Raw genomic sequence first — 14,888 nt, 5'->3', positions numbered from 1 at the left:
AGGAGCCGGGCGCAGTGGCTAACGCCTGTAATCTCAACACTTTGGAAGACTGAGGCAGGTGGATCCGCAGGTCAGGAGTTCAAGACCAGCCTGGCCAAGATGGTGAAACTGCCCCCCCGCGCCATCTCTACTAAAAATACAAATATAAGCCAGGCATGGTGGCAGGCGCCTGTAACCCTACCTACTCAGGAGCCTGAGGCAGAGAATTGCCTGACGCTGGGAGGCGGAGGTTGCAGTGAGCTGAGATCGTGCCACTGCACACCAGCCTGGGTGACAGAGCGAGACTCCGTCTCAAAAAACAAACAAACAAACAAACAAACAAAAAACAATTGAGGAAACCTGCAGTAACTTAAAGCTAAATACATATGTACTCTGTGAACCAGAAATTCCACTTCAGTATTTACACCCAGCAGAAATGTCAAAAGGCATGTACAAGAAGGTTCATAGCAAAAAACTAAAAGCAACTTGTATGTTCATCAACAGTAAAATGGATGAAAAAATGATATTGTATATTCATATAATGAAATACTGTACAGCAATAAAAAAACCAAACTACCATTACATGAAACAGCATGGATGAAACTCATAGACATGAGATTGAGCAAAAGAAGTTGGACACATACTGTATCATTCCATTTATATGAAGTTCAAGAACAGATGAAACTAATTGATGGTGATAGAGGTTCAGAATAGTAGTTACCTTTGGAAGTGGGGGCAGCATTGGCCGGGCGTGGTGGCTCACGCCTATAATCCCAGCACTTTGGGAGGCTGAGGCGGGCGGATCACAAAGTCAGGAGATCGAGACCATCCTGGCGAACACGGTGAAACCCCGTCTCTACCGAAAATACAAAAAAATTAGCTGGGCGCCTGTAGTCCCAGCTTCTAGGGAGGCTGAGGCAGGAGAATGGCGTTAACCCGGGAGGCGGCGGAGCTTGCAGTGAGCGGAGATCACGCCGCTGCACTCCAGCCTGGGCGACAGAGCGAGACTCTGTCTCCAAAAAAATAAAAAATAAAAAAAGGAAGTGGGGCAGCATTGACTAGAAGGGGACATGAAGGAGCCCTCTCATAAGCTGGGAATATTCCATATATTGATCTAGGTGGTACTGTATACTGGAATACACATATGTAAAATTTTATTGAGCTGTATGGCTAAAGTTTGTGTGCTTTGCTATACCAAAGTCATACTTCAATTTGGAAATAAAGTAATAAATAAAAACAAAATTGTACCCATCTTTCCAAGGGGCAGAGTGGGGAAAGTAGATAAGGTTATAAGTGAAACTAGGTTGGTCATGTGTTGATAAATGTTGAAGTTGAATGACAGGTATATGGAGGTTCATTGTATTTTCTCATTTAAAAATTATTTCCTTTTTTTTTTTTAAAAAAAAACCCTTTTATCCATTCTAATAGGCCCATTTCAAAGCCATGTTTTCGATAAAGCTAAAAGATTTTCTCTCTTCTTCTTTTGAACTTGCAAAGCATTTTACTTCATCAGGAGAAACTCTCTTAACCAGCCTCCATTTAACTAATTCTCCAAATGAAATGGCTGTCTCCTCTCTGCTCCATACTGACTTTGCATATGGAACACAAAACACTTTTAAGTATAGGCTACCCTCGTACCCCCAGGCACATCTATGCCTACAATTGAGTGGGCTTCTCAAAGATCAGTGGTATTCCTCATAAACCTGTTCATGTCAGATATCTGTTACTGTATTTTCATAATTTAGTCAAATACTGAGTACAAAAAAAGAACTGTTTGTTAAAACTATGTGAATTGCTTTGGAAAGAGTTGGTAAAAGCAAATAGCTAGAAACTTTTATGTCAAATTAGGTGTGTATATAACTCTGAATATATGAAAATCATTCAATTGTATAGTTTAAAGGAGTGTATTTTATGGTATGTGAATTTTATCTTAATAAAGTTGTTACAAAAAGTTAGTTGTGGGTGAGATAACTACAAAAGATTGCAAAAACTTTCAAAAAATCCAGAAGACCTTTGCAATGACTTCGCAAATATCTTTAATTTCTCATTCCTCTCTTAGGAAAATGTAAGGAATAATATTGGGTCTGTGGGGTATGGGAAGCAAAAAAGAAAATATAAAGAAAGTCATAGATAATGCTTTATGAGCATGGTTTATGCCAGAAAGACAAATGTAGAACTGCAATCAGCAAACCTATGCCCAAAGAAATCTTGGCCCTACATCATACCTTTGGCGAATAAATCACGTTGATATGTTTTAGGATAAAACAAAGTTTTTAAAGATTAACATATTATTATTATTCCTCTACTGATAATTCCATATACAGTAGTTCCTCCTTATCCATGGTTTCACTTTCCACATTTTCAGTTATGTGCAGTTGGGAAATATTAATAAAAATTCCAGAAATGAACAATGCATAAGTTTTAAATTGCATGCCATTCTAAGTAGCGTTATGAAATCTCAAGCCATCCAGCTTCATCTCACCCAAGATGTGAATCATCTCTTTGTCCAGCATATTCACACCACGTACACTCCTCACCTATTAGTCACTTAGTAGCTATCGTGGTTAATGGATTGAAAAAACATAGTTTGGTTGGCCCTTGAACAACATGGGTTTGAAATGTATGGGTCCACTTATACATGGATTTTCTTCTGCCTCTGACACCCCTCAGACAGCAAGACCAACCCCTTCTCATCCTCCTCCCCTTCCTCCTTAGCCTATTCAACATGAAGAAGGTGAGGGTGAAGACTTCTATTATGATCCATTTCCGCTTAATGAATAGTAAATATATTTTCCAGTTTTTGTGATTTTCTTAATAACATTTTTTTCTCTAACTTACTAAGAATACAGTATATAATATATATATAACCTAAAAAATACATGTTAATCAGCAGTTCATGTTATCGTTAAGTTAAATTTTAGAGGAGTCAAAAGTTACACACACACAAATATATATATATATATATATATATATATATATTTTTTTTTTTTTTGAAACGGAGTCTCACTCTGTCACCCAGGCTGGAGTGCAGTAGTGTGATCTCGGCTCACTACAACCTCCGCCTCCTGGGTTCAAGTGATTCTTCTGCCTCAGCCTCCCGGAGTAGCTAGGATTACAGTAGGCACCCACCACCACGCCCAGCTAATTTTTGTATTTTTAGTAGAAATAGGGTTTCATCTTGTTGGTCAGGCTGGTCTCAAATTCCTGACGTCAGGTGATCCACCTGCCTTGGCCTCCCAAAGTGCTAGGATTACAGGCGTGAGCCACCATGCCGACCATATGTGGATTTTTGACTGTGCAGGTGGATGGGCACCCCTCCCCTTCACATGGTTGAAGGGTCAACTGTATATATAGGGTTTAAAACTATTTGTAGCTTCAGGTGTCCACTGGGAGTCTTGAACTGTATTTTCCACAGACAATGAGATACTACTACATACATGTGGGCTTATTTGAGATATAATTTATAAACCATACAATTCACCCCTTTAAAGTGTACAATCCAATGATTTTAGTATATTAAGAGTTGTGCAACCATCACCACAATTATATAAATATTTTTATCATCCCAAAAAGAAATCCCATACCGATTAGCAGTCAATCCCCATTTTACCCCAGTCTCCTTACTTGGAAATGACTAATCTACTTTCTGTCTCTATTGATTTGCCTATAGAGACAAATTGATTTATGCCTGGGGCACCATCACCAAAAGAAGAGGAAATGGCTGCAAGCCTTCCCAACACAACAGATGAGTACCACAGCATGCAACTAAATAAACTGCATCTCACCTTCAGAAGAGAGCTTGGGGAGTGGGGGTGGGGTGGGGTTTCCTGCTTAATTGGAACCAGGTGCTGCAGTATTAAATCATGCTCATCCGATTGGGCTCAATGACCTACCTGTGCTCTAAAATAGTCATGTTCATCTTTTATTCTCTCCATGACTTAGTAGTTTCTTGAGCACAGTGAGTGTTCTGTAAATAGTTTAATTGACTAGAATTTACTCCCCCAGACCAAACAAATTCTCAACCCATATTGTGTAATTAAAAAGGAGACCTTAGGTAGTGTACTGTTGACTAATAGAATAAACAAAAGTAAAGCTTAGAGTGAATAACTCTGGCCACTTAATATTAGTCAAATGTCTACTTACAGTAGAACCAAGGAAGAATTGTCTCAGTGATGACAGAAACCAAGCTCAAATTCCTTGAACACAGAAGGGACTAATTTATTGCTTGATGTCACAGAAAAGTCCAAGGAGAGTTTGGCTTCAGGTATAGCAAGATCCAAAGACTCAGGAATCCCTCACTCTTGCTCCCACCCATGGCCCTGCTTTCCTCTGTCAGCATCATTCTCTGGAAGGCTCCCTTTGGGAGTTTCCACCAATAGATTTAGGCTTTCACCCTATGAGATTAGTAACCCTAGGGAAAGGAGGAGATCTCTTTCCCAATAGTTCTAGCAAAAGTCTGGGTTTGATTTGAATTTGGTCACATGCTGACCTCTGAAAAACCACTGTGGTTTTAGGAGGAAGGACTACGTCAGTTTCTGAGGCTCCAATTACATACCTACTCCTGAAGCCAGCTCCCTTCTATGTCATATGGAGTAAAAGTGGGAAAGAGGTGATTTTCCAAAGGAAAACTGGAGTCATGTTACCAAAGAAAGAGGTAACAGACACCAGGCCACCATGAACTATGGATGAGCACTGTAGCAAGCAGCTGAGTGAAATGCATCTCACCTTCATAACAGAGGCTGGATCCTCCTTTATTGGAATCAGCCTGGTGCTGTATAAATGCACAGGAATCTGACCTACCAGGGCTCAAAACCAAGCTCCAAGCCCAATTGTTGTACAACCTTGGGTCATTTTCCTGACATTTCTGGAATTCAAGTTCCTCATATGTAAAAAGGCGAGGAATGAAAGTTACCACTCAGGGCTATTGTGAAGAGTAAGTGAAATAGATTTCTGAGAGAATGCATCTAGGATAATCTTGTGGTTAATGCTCACAAAACATCTTCTCTTCATTGTTCTTTACCTTTAAAACTTGCTTTTTTTTTTTTTTTTTTTTTTTTTAGAAAGAGTCTCACGCTGTTGCCATGTTGGAGTGCTGTGGTGTGATCTCAGCTCACCGCAACCTCTGCCTTTTGGCTTCAAGTAATTATCGTGCCTCAGCCTCCCGAGTAGCTGGGATTACAGGTGCGTGCCACCACGCCCAGCTAATTTTTGTAATTTTAGTAGAGACGGAGTTTCACCATGTTGGCCAGGCTGGTCTTAAACTCCTGACCTCAAGTAATCCGCCAGCCTCAGCCTCCCAAAGTGCTGGGATTACAGGTGTGAACCACTGCACTTAGCCAAAAAACTTGCTTTTAAAGGAAGTTTTCCAGAACTGGGCTTGTTCCATTCAATAAGTAGATTGAGTTACAACTATGCACTTAGCTTCATGTGATGCTGAAGGGAATATGAAGAAGAAAGAAGACAAATTCTGCTTATACTCTGATAGGACGACCTCTGCTATTTTCCTTCTGAAGCTTTGCAGAGTGCAGCGAATTGTAATGAAAGGATGTTTGGAAGTAAAGACTCCACGAGGTATTGAAGTCTCTAAGGAAACCTCATTATAGCATTCCTCTTCCCAGCCTGGATTCTAAACAATTTGAGAAATAAAAAGCAAATGTGAAGCACACGGAGGTCAATGTATCACCTTTAGAACCAGTAAAGATGAATTGGAATTCCATGCATGGCAGGCCAAGGCAGACGTCATCCTTAGAGGCAGAGTCCCTGGAGGGGAAGAGGAAGGAGATAAAGCTGAAGTAAGCCAGCCAGGGGGTCACTTTGACACCCCAGGGACAGAAAGGGTCCAGGAGTATGGTCAGCTGCAACTAGGACCTGGGAAAAGATGTTCCCGCGTCACTGATTTTTTCCACTCCTCAGATGCATGGCATTGGATGAGTCCAGTAATCCCTCTATCCATTACCATCTTTTCTAAACCGAAGGATTTTACTAGATCATCTCTGAGATTTCTTCCGGGTCTACAGTGGTATGATTATATAAATTACTAAGCACATAGTAAACCATCTAAGAGCTCATATGACCTTATTTAGAAAGGAAATTACAAATCTTTTACACTTGAATCTGGAATCGCTTTTGTAAATGTGAAGCTACTATGACTTGAATTATACTTCTTTTTCAGAGGCTGACTTTATGAAGATCCTTAAGAAGTTTTAAAGTTAAATAAGATTCTTCTTCTTACCTTTAATCATTACTTTTACATCTCCTTTGAGGCCTGGAATCAAAAGTCACTGACCCATGAAGTGTCTTCCTCTTGTAAGTTGGGCAAATGGATTCACAACAAAATAAAACCCAGCATCACACTGACTGTTCAGGATCTGTTTCTGCTGGGTTGAGTCTCCTGGCCACCAGAATCCCAGAGCCCTCACTCAGGCTGAGATGCAGAAGCCACAAGCACAATGGGGAGAGAGAAAAATAAGAGAAGCATCCCATGACTTCGAGAAGTGAAATAAAGGAGAACCAACAATACTCTATGCCTACTCATGAGCACCTCAGTGTACTCCAGAACTTTCATTTCAGAAAGCTAAACAGGAACCTTTGTCCAGAGATTGGCTCAGATGTTCTCATTAGATCTTAGCTTGAAGCCTCTTCTGCCAGTTCTTCCCTGTTTTTATAGTAAGTCTCATAATGCATGGTCCTGGACCCACAGCCTTATATCATATGGAAAAATGATGCAGGCCAGGCATGGCGGCTCATGCCTGTAATCCCAGCACTTTGGGAGGCCGAGGCGGGTGGATCATTTGAGGTCAGGAGTTCGAGACCAGCCTGGCCAACATGGTGAAACAGCATCTCAACTAAAAAAAATACAAAAATTAGCCAGGCATGGTGGCGAATGCCTATAGTCCCAGCTACTCAGAAGGCTGAGGCAGAAGAATTGCTTGAACCTGGAGGCAGAGATTGCAGTGAGCCAAGATCATGCCACTACACTCTAGCCTGGGTGACAAAGCAAGACTCTGCCTCAAAAATAAATAAATAAAATTAATTAATTAATTAAAAATGATGCTGAACAATAATGAGTTATGTTCAACTCATTGAGAAGTTGTGTTGCCAAGAGTGTGAGTGTGGTTGGAAAGATTAATGAAAGGTTTGTGTTTCGGTTTGTGGCTTTGGTCACTGCTTGCCTCCCTGCCTCTCAAGCTGCCCATTCGATTCAAATTAAGCAGTGTTTCTCAGACTGTGCCTGCCAGCATGTTGTACGTGCAGCTGCTGCCTTCCATCCATCACAGCCTAACTTACCCTGCTCCAAGTTCCAGGTCAGCCTTTCCTGATTGCATTCCTTGTCCCCGTCATGCTTCGAGCTGCCCTCCTTCTGGCTATTCATCACCCAGTGATTGTTGCTGTTAGCTGTCTTTCTCACATAACCAGTCCTGCAAAGTGTGCCAGACAGGAATGCCAGTGGGCTGGCTACATGCCAGGATGTTGCCTGGAATTTGTTAGTGCTCTTAAGCACCATGGATAAATGCCACTGGTGAAACCTGTGTGAAGCCAACTGCAATATCTAAGGACATCTAAGGCCCAGCTCTTTGTCTATGAAGTTAGAAATCATCCTTGAGTCTATTTCTGGGCTGCCATATGAACTAGTGCTTAAATATAATACAGGCTCTTGAGTCAGACTCACAGGGGCCTTCCAGCAATCTGAGAAGTTACTTTAGCTCTGCTCCATTTCATACCTCCAAGGGCCGTTTTGAGGACTGCATGAGTTAATGTATGTAAAGCATGTAGAACAATGCCTGTCACATTAAAAGCCCTAGGAGTGTTTGCTATTGCTATTTTTTTTAACTCACTGTGTTTATTGTGCTTAGATTGACCACTTCAGATCATTTATTTATTCCTTTAATCAATATTTACTGAGTGCCTATGATATTCTGGGCATTATGTTCAGTGATCCTTTTGCTGTACGGTAAGCTTTGGTATGGTCATCTGGAAAACCTTTTGCACTCTTGGTTGTACTTATCATGGAGGCAGTAAGACCCCAGAGAAGAAACCGCTGACCAGTGCACCTAGGCATGCAGATCCTTAGGCAGCCTCTCTTGAGGCTGCCGTGCTCCCAGAACAGCACAGAAAGAACAGAGGCAGACAGCGGTCAGTGAAAGACACAGTGTCAATTCAAGCAGATGTTTGCCCCTTCCCCTCATCCTCTTCTCTCTAGAACTTTGAGGTATTTCCAGGCAAGGGGGAGGTTGGAGGGAGAATAGGGATAGATGAAGGTAGAGGTATGAAGAAATCTTGCAAATGACTAAGCTTAACTTTATGCCAATATGGAAAGATAAAAGTTGAAAATGGAATTAAATTGATTTAGAGAAAATCACTAGGGTAAAGCATGTAGAATCGCTGATATCTGACAATTTTTGACATGCAGAAACATCAAATTGATGTTGTTCAGCCTATAAAAGGTGCAATATTTCATGTACCTCCTGAGTTAATAGAAAACATTCATAGTTGCCACACCTGCTTTAGATTTTTCACTGTCTTAGAAAAGCTCAGATAAAAGAAATCTTCATCAGGACTGTCTCTCCTTAAATTGAAAAGTAAAGACAAATTTGGGAACATGGTTACCTGTGTTAGAAATTTGATGAATGATAGCTCAGAAGCCTAGATAACAACTGATATGTGAAAGTCTTATTTATTCACTCTATAAACCAACATCAACTGATAGGATTGGATTTCCTTTCTTTAGTCCATTTTCTAACTGAATCCTAGTAATACTCCTTCACAAAATAGGTTTGTTAAAAAGCTCAGCAATATTAGAGATCTCCAGAAATTTTCAAGGATCAAAGTAAATGGTAGGCTGTATTCCTGCCAATTTCTTCATACTCACTAAATGTTTGGGTATATTCTCATCTGGTTGGCTACAGAGAACAGGCACTTATTTTTTTTTTGAAACAGAGTCTCGATCTGTCACCCAGGCTGGAGTGCAGTGGCGCGATCTCGGCTCACTGCAAGCTCCCCCTCCTGGGTTCACGCCATTCTCTTGCCTCAGCCTCCCAAGTAGCTGGGACCACAGGTGCCCACCACCACGCCCAGCTAATTTTGTTTTTGTATTTTTAGTAGAGACGGGTTTCACCGTGTTAGCCAGGATGGTCTCGATATCCTGACCTCGTGATCCCCCCGCTTCAGCCTCCCAAAGTCCTGGGATTACAGGCATGAGCTATCGTGCCCGGTCCAGGCACATTTTTTAAGGATGACTCTCTGTATCACCAGGATTGTAGACAGTTCATCTAAAATGAATGACAATGCATGTGTTACACATCTTAAAAACAAGTGTACCCAATGTCCAAGCAAATTCTCCACCTAGAAATTTACTTGAAGAAGATAATTAAAGACATACATAAACATTTAGTTGCAATGGTTTTATCAGTCAGAAAATAACTGGCACATTCAAACCAAGATAATTAGAGTGGTGTTAATTCATAAAGATGTGGAGGAGATGTAGAAAAACTGCAAGGGAAAAGTAGTGCAGGTGCCCAGGACTAGCAGCAGCAGCAAAGCTATCACCACCCTTAGGCCCAAAAGAAAGGGACGGGTTCTGAGAACTGGGAAGGAAGTGTTGTATAGAGTTAGCCACCTTGAGAAGAGCGCTCTTCGGTCGAGAAGTACAGCCAGTTCTAGGAGCCCTCACAACAAAGGAACCAGGGGACTGACACTCTCATCTCACCCTTGTCCCTCCAATCTCCTGCTGGGGAGAGATGTTGTCTGAAGCTGACCGGAAGCCACAGGGCAAAGGAACTAGTTAATGTAACCCCTGAAGAAGAGTAGAGCCGAGAGAAAAATGGAAAAGGGTAGAAAGTGGATATGGAGGAATGAACAAGAGAGATCTGGCATAAAGATGTTCATTGAGGCACTGTTTATAATAACATAACATTGGAAATAATCTAAGTGTCCCAAACTGGAAGGAAATATAAACAATTTAAGGTATATACGCCAAGTGAAGTGCTATGCAATCCACTTGAAAAATGAAAAGCAGAAGATAGCTAGCTGATCACTAATGATACTTTGTTTAAAAGTGAAAAGGCAAAACGCCAATAAAATAATCATATTGATTTAGTAGCAATAATGGGCTTTAATTTTCAAAAATAAATGTTTTTTACTAGTCTTACCATTCATTACGCTGTTATAAGTCTGTAACATCCAGTATCCAACCGTAATTTGAAATCCAAACAAATCCTCAATACATGGAAACTCACACTTGAATGTTCTACTTTAATATCCTAAGCAATATAGAATTACATACACGATAACAAGAGAAAACACTTCTTTAGCCCTGCCTTAAATTAAAAGGAGACACACAAATACATGTGTTACCTTTCAATTATGTCAAAAGACAATACAAATCTGTTGGTTAGGTATATCTCTGTCCACTGAATAATACCTGATCCACCTTCTTTCCCAATTATTTTATTTTAAAACCTTAACATTGTTAGTGTCAGGAAATGGAATAAATAGTACCTATTCACAAATCATTTGCATCTAGTTTTACAATATGTAAAAGATCCTTATAATTGCCTTTTGTTGAATTGGTGTACCATAGTCCACTGTAAAACTGAAGGAATGATACGGCAATCTTCAAGAATTTTACCTACAAAGTGAATGTGCACACTTTGGCACATTTTCTAAGCCCTAAAAGTTTATTTAAGGCCAAGTGTGGTGGCTTGCACCTGTAATCCCAGCACTTTGGGAGGCTGAGGTGGGCAGCTCACGAGGTCAGGAGATCAAGACCCTCCTGGCCAACATGGTGAAACCCTGTCTCTACTAAAAATACAAAAATTAGCTGGGCGTGGTGGCGCACGCCTGTAGTCCCAGCTACTCAGGAGGCTGGAGCAGGAGAAACACTTGAACCCAGGAGGCAGAGGTTGCAGTGAGCCAAGATCTTGCCACTGCACTCCAGCCTGGTGACAGAGTGAGACTCCACCTAAAAAAAAAAAAAAAAAAAAAAAAAAATTTGTTTAAAAAAGGAATTCAGTGGATGAACTTGTAAATAGTCATCTCAGATTTTGAATCTATAAAAATTCATCACATTGTTGTTGGGACAAATTGAGATAAGGCTACAATTTTTTCCAAGTCAATATATTGAGAAAACAGAACTGTATTTCTACAATAAGTCACTATCTTTTATTTTTTTAAAGAAAATCAGTGAAAGAAAAACAAAAACCTTTGGTTCACTTATGTACTCATGAATGGAAAAAAAATTATAATGTAAATCCCACTCCTTAAAAAACTTAGGTACAAATTACAGCACTACAGATAACCCTCCATTTACTTCTTTTGTTTCACATGGAGACCTTGGTGATTCAATTCATTTTAAGAGACCTAAGTATGAGTTCTCCAGGGAAATATTACACAAACTGGAAGCATCTTGGAACTTTTAAGTATATTCCAAAATATATATTTTTATGCATGCTTTAAACAAACAGTATTTTTTAAAATCAGAGAATCTAAACAAAAAGAATGATGAGCACTAGCATCTAAGTTTTCTGACTTTAGCATTTAAGTAGTCTGACATAGCATTCATTAGTAACCAAGCTGCCCTAAACATGTACAATCCGAATCATGATTTGTTAAATATTACACCCTACTTCCCCAGAACATTTAGGCTGGTCATAAAGTTAAAAATGTGTAAGTAAGTACATAAGCATCATCAGTTATGGACAGCCTCTTGTATAAATTGCTGTTTAGCAATACACAAACTGCTTCAAATATTTATGCTTATGGGTAGACATTCAATTATATCAATAAAACAGCACATCCTGAAAATATGGGCACATTTTAAAACCTACTAAGATGATTCTGTTAACCACAACCGTCCCACAATATGACTGAGTAATAATAAGAATCCACTTTAAAAGCAAAAAAAAAAAAAAAAATTAATCAGCATAGTGAATGATTGATTCAACATAGCTCCTAGGGAACAGACCAGTCACCTGATTGAAGACTCCTTCATATAAGCCATCATCATTCTTTATAACATAAATGACTGCACCCTCCATAAATGACAGCTCATCACCCTTGTCTTTTGTATAATCATATACTGCAATGATGTTCTCAATATAATTATTGGAGGACCAAGCAATATCCTTATCTGCATATGAAACATTATACTGAACTACTGCAGCCTCCTCATCTTCATAATCCACTGGAGTGGGTGGTGGTGGAGGTGGAAAGTCATCAAACATGAGAACATTATCTGGTGGTGTCGGTGGTGGAGGAGTTGAACTATCCAATAATAGGGAGTGAAGGTGTAGGTATAGCAATGTGAATACTAACACTACTGCTTCCTCTGTTTTCTTGACTTGCCTTCCTCCACTACTTTCATTGTGTGCCTTGATTTCTGATTTAATGAAGCTGACCTGCCTGGATTATGATGACTTCCAAACCTAGCAGGATGCATCATATATATAGTCATTAGAAACAGTTGGAGGTTTAATGGGTTCCAGGGTTTTATAAGGAGTATTCTGTCCCAGTAATTCCTGGCCTCATATGGGAGGACTTGGTGGTTTTGGATAGAAGGATTTGTTCTTGGCAATGTGCCACTTCTTTTTTTTTTTTTTTTTTGACAGAGTCTTGCTCTGTCACCCAGGCTGGAGTGCAGTGGCACGATCTCAGTTCACTATAACCTTTACCTCATGGGTTCAAGCAGTTCTCCTGCCTCAGCCTCCTGTGTAGCTGGTATTATAGGCACCCGCCACCACGCCCGGCTAATTTTTTGTATTTTTAGTAGAGACAGGGTTTCACCATGTTGGCTAGGCTGGTCGCAAACTCCTGACCTCAGGTGATCCACCCGCCTCAGCCTCCCAAAGTGCTAGGATTACAGGCGTGAGCCACCGTGCCTGGCCAGCAGTGTGCCAGTTCTTGCAGGCTGGTTATTGACATGCTTGACACCAGGGCTCACATCATTCAGAACTGTGTAGGCAATGTGTATCCGAACATACCTTGTAAGACGCTCCATATTTGCAGGCGCTATTACTTTGTGAATTCTTGATGTAATTTTATGTGTTGTCCAAATACCAATCTCTCTTTGAGCCACTTTATCTTTATTAATATCCACAGTCTGTGAGATATGATTGATGAAAGACTCCATTCTTCAAAGTTGAAAGGCTTGGATGTTCAGCAACTGGAGTACATTGTTAGACACTGCAGTTTTTTGATAAGTGACACTAACTAGAGATCTTGTTATGTAGGCTTTGGTCTCTTCTAAAGCTTTTCTCTTGTCTTCACAGTAGTTTGCCACCTGGGTCAGGTTCTGGTAACTCTATCAGTGCCCTCTTGTGAGACAGGATCTCCTCCTCTAGTAACATCTGCAGCTCTGCCATTTTCCACCCTTCTGTATTGGTTCCTCTTTCACTAAAGAAACAGAGGCAGCAAGTTCTACTGAGGCTCCCAGCACCTCATAGCCTGGATCCAAACCACCTTGCCACCTGGTGTTGTCAATTTGTTAATATTTTGTTGAGGATTTTCGTATCTATGTTCATGAGAGATATATCTGTAGTTTTCTTGTAATGCCTTTGTCTGATTTTGGTAGTAAGATAAGTATGGCCTCACAGAATGAGTAAAGAAGTACTACTTCTGCTTCTATTTCTAGAAGAGATTGTAAATAATTAATGTAATTTCTTCCTTAAATGTTTGGTAAAGTTACCAGTGAACCCATCTGGGCTTTCTGTTTTGGAAGGTTATTAATTATTGATTCAATTTATGTAGTAGACACAAGCCTATTCAGATCATCTATTTCTTCTTGCGTGAGTTTTGGCAGATAGTGTCTTTCAAGAAATTGGTCCCTTTTTATCTAGGTTATCAAATTTCTGGATATAGAACTGTTCATAATATTCCTTTATCATCCATGTATTAATAGTATATATGGGACTTTCAGTCATGTACTCTTTCATTTCTGATATTAGTCATTTGTGTTCTCTCTCTATTTTTCTTAGCCTGGCTAGAGGCTTATTACTTTTGTTGACCTTTACAAAAAACTAGCTTTTGATTTTATTGACTTTCTCTCTTGACTTCCTGTTTTCAATTTCATTGATGACTGCTCAAATGTTTATTATTTCTTTTCTTCTGTTTACTTTGAATTTAATTTGTTCTTCTTTTTCTAGTTTCCTTAGGTGGAAGTTTAGATGATTGACTGTAGATTTTTCTTCTTTTCTAATATATTTATTTAATGCTATAAGTTTCCTTCTAAGCACTACTTTCACTGCATCCCACAAATTTTGATAAGTTGTATTTTCCTTTCATTTAGTTCAAAAGATTTTTTAATTTTTCCTGAGATTCCTTTTTTGACTTATGCGTTATTTAGAATTGTTAAATCTCCAAGTATTTGGGGATTTTTCCAGCTAACTTTCTGTTATTGATTTCTAAGTTTAATTTCCTTGTGGTCTGAGAGGAGATATTGTATGATTTTTATTGTTTTTAGTTTGTTAAAAATTAAATGGGTCTGTCTTGGTGAATGTTCCATGGAAGCTTGAGAAGAATCTATAATCTCCTGTTATTGGATGAAGTAATCTACAGATACCAACTTTATCTAGTTGATGAATGGTGCTGTTGAGTTCAACTATGTACTTACTGATTTTCTGTCTGCTGTATTTGTCCATTTCTGATACAGGGGTGTTAAAATCTCCAACTATAATGGCGGGTTCATCTATTTCTCCTTGCAATTCTATCAGTTTTCACTTTATGTATTTTGATGTCCTATTGTTAGGTGCATACATGTTAAGGATTATTATGTCTTCTTGGAATACTGACCCTTTTATCATTATGTAAGTTGGTTCTTTTCTTTTCTTTGAGACAAAGTCTTGCTCTGTGGGCCAGGCTGGAGTGCAGTGGCATGATCTCTCAACGCAACCTCTGCCTCCCAGGTTCAAGCGATT

The 14,888-nt window shown here is 39.6% G+C and overlaps 1 pseudogene; it reads right to left on the bottom strand.

Annotated features, from left to right (window-relative positions):
• Positions 1 to 11,495: 11,495 nt before the first annotated feature.
• LOC103229036 (abl interactor 1-like) lies at positions 11,496 to 13,536 on the bottom strand (annotated as a pseudogene).
• Positions 13,537 to 14,888: the final 1,352 nt, after the last annotated feature.

Source organism: Chlorocebus sabaeus, chromosome 24 (genome assembly GCF_047675955.1).
Source record: "Chlorocebus sabaeus isolate Y175 chromosome 24, mChlSab1.0.hap1, whole genome shotgun sequence".
Lineage (NCBI taxonomy): Eukaryota > Metazoa > Chordata > Mammalia > Primates > Cercopithecidae > Chlorocebus > Chlorocebus sabaeus.
Note: the sequence above shows the minus strand (reverse complement) of the source record. Positions and strands in the feature narration are given on the sequence as shown.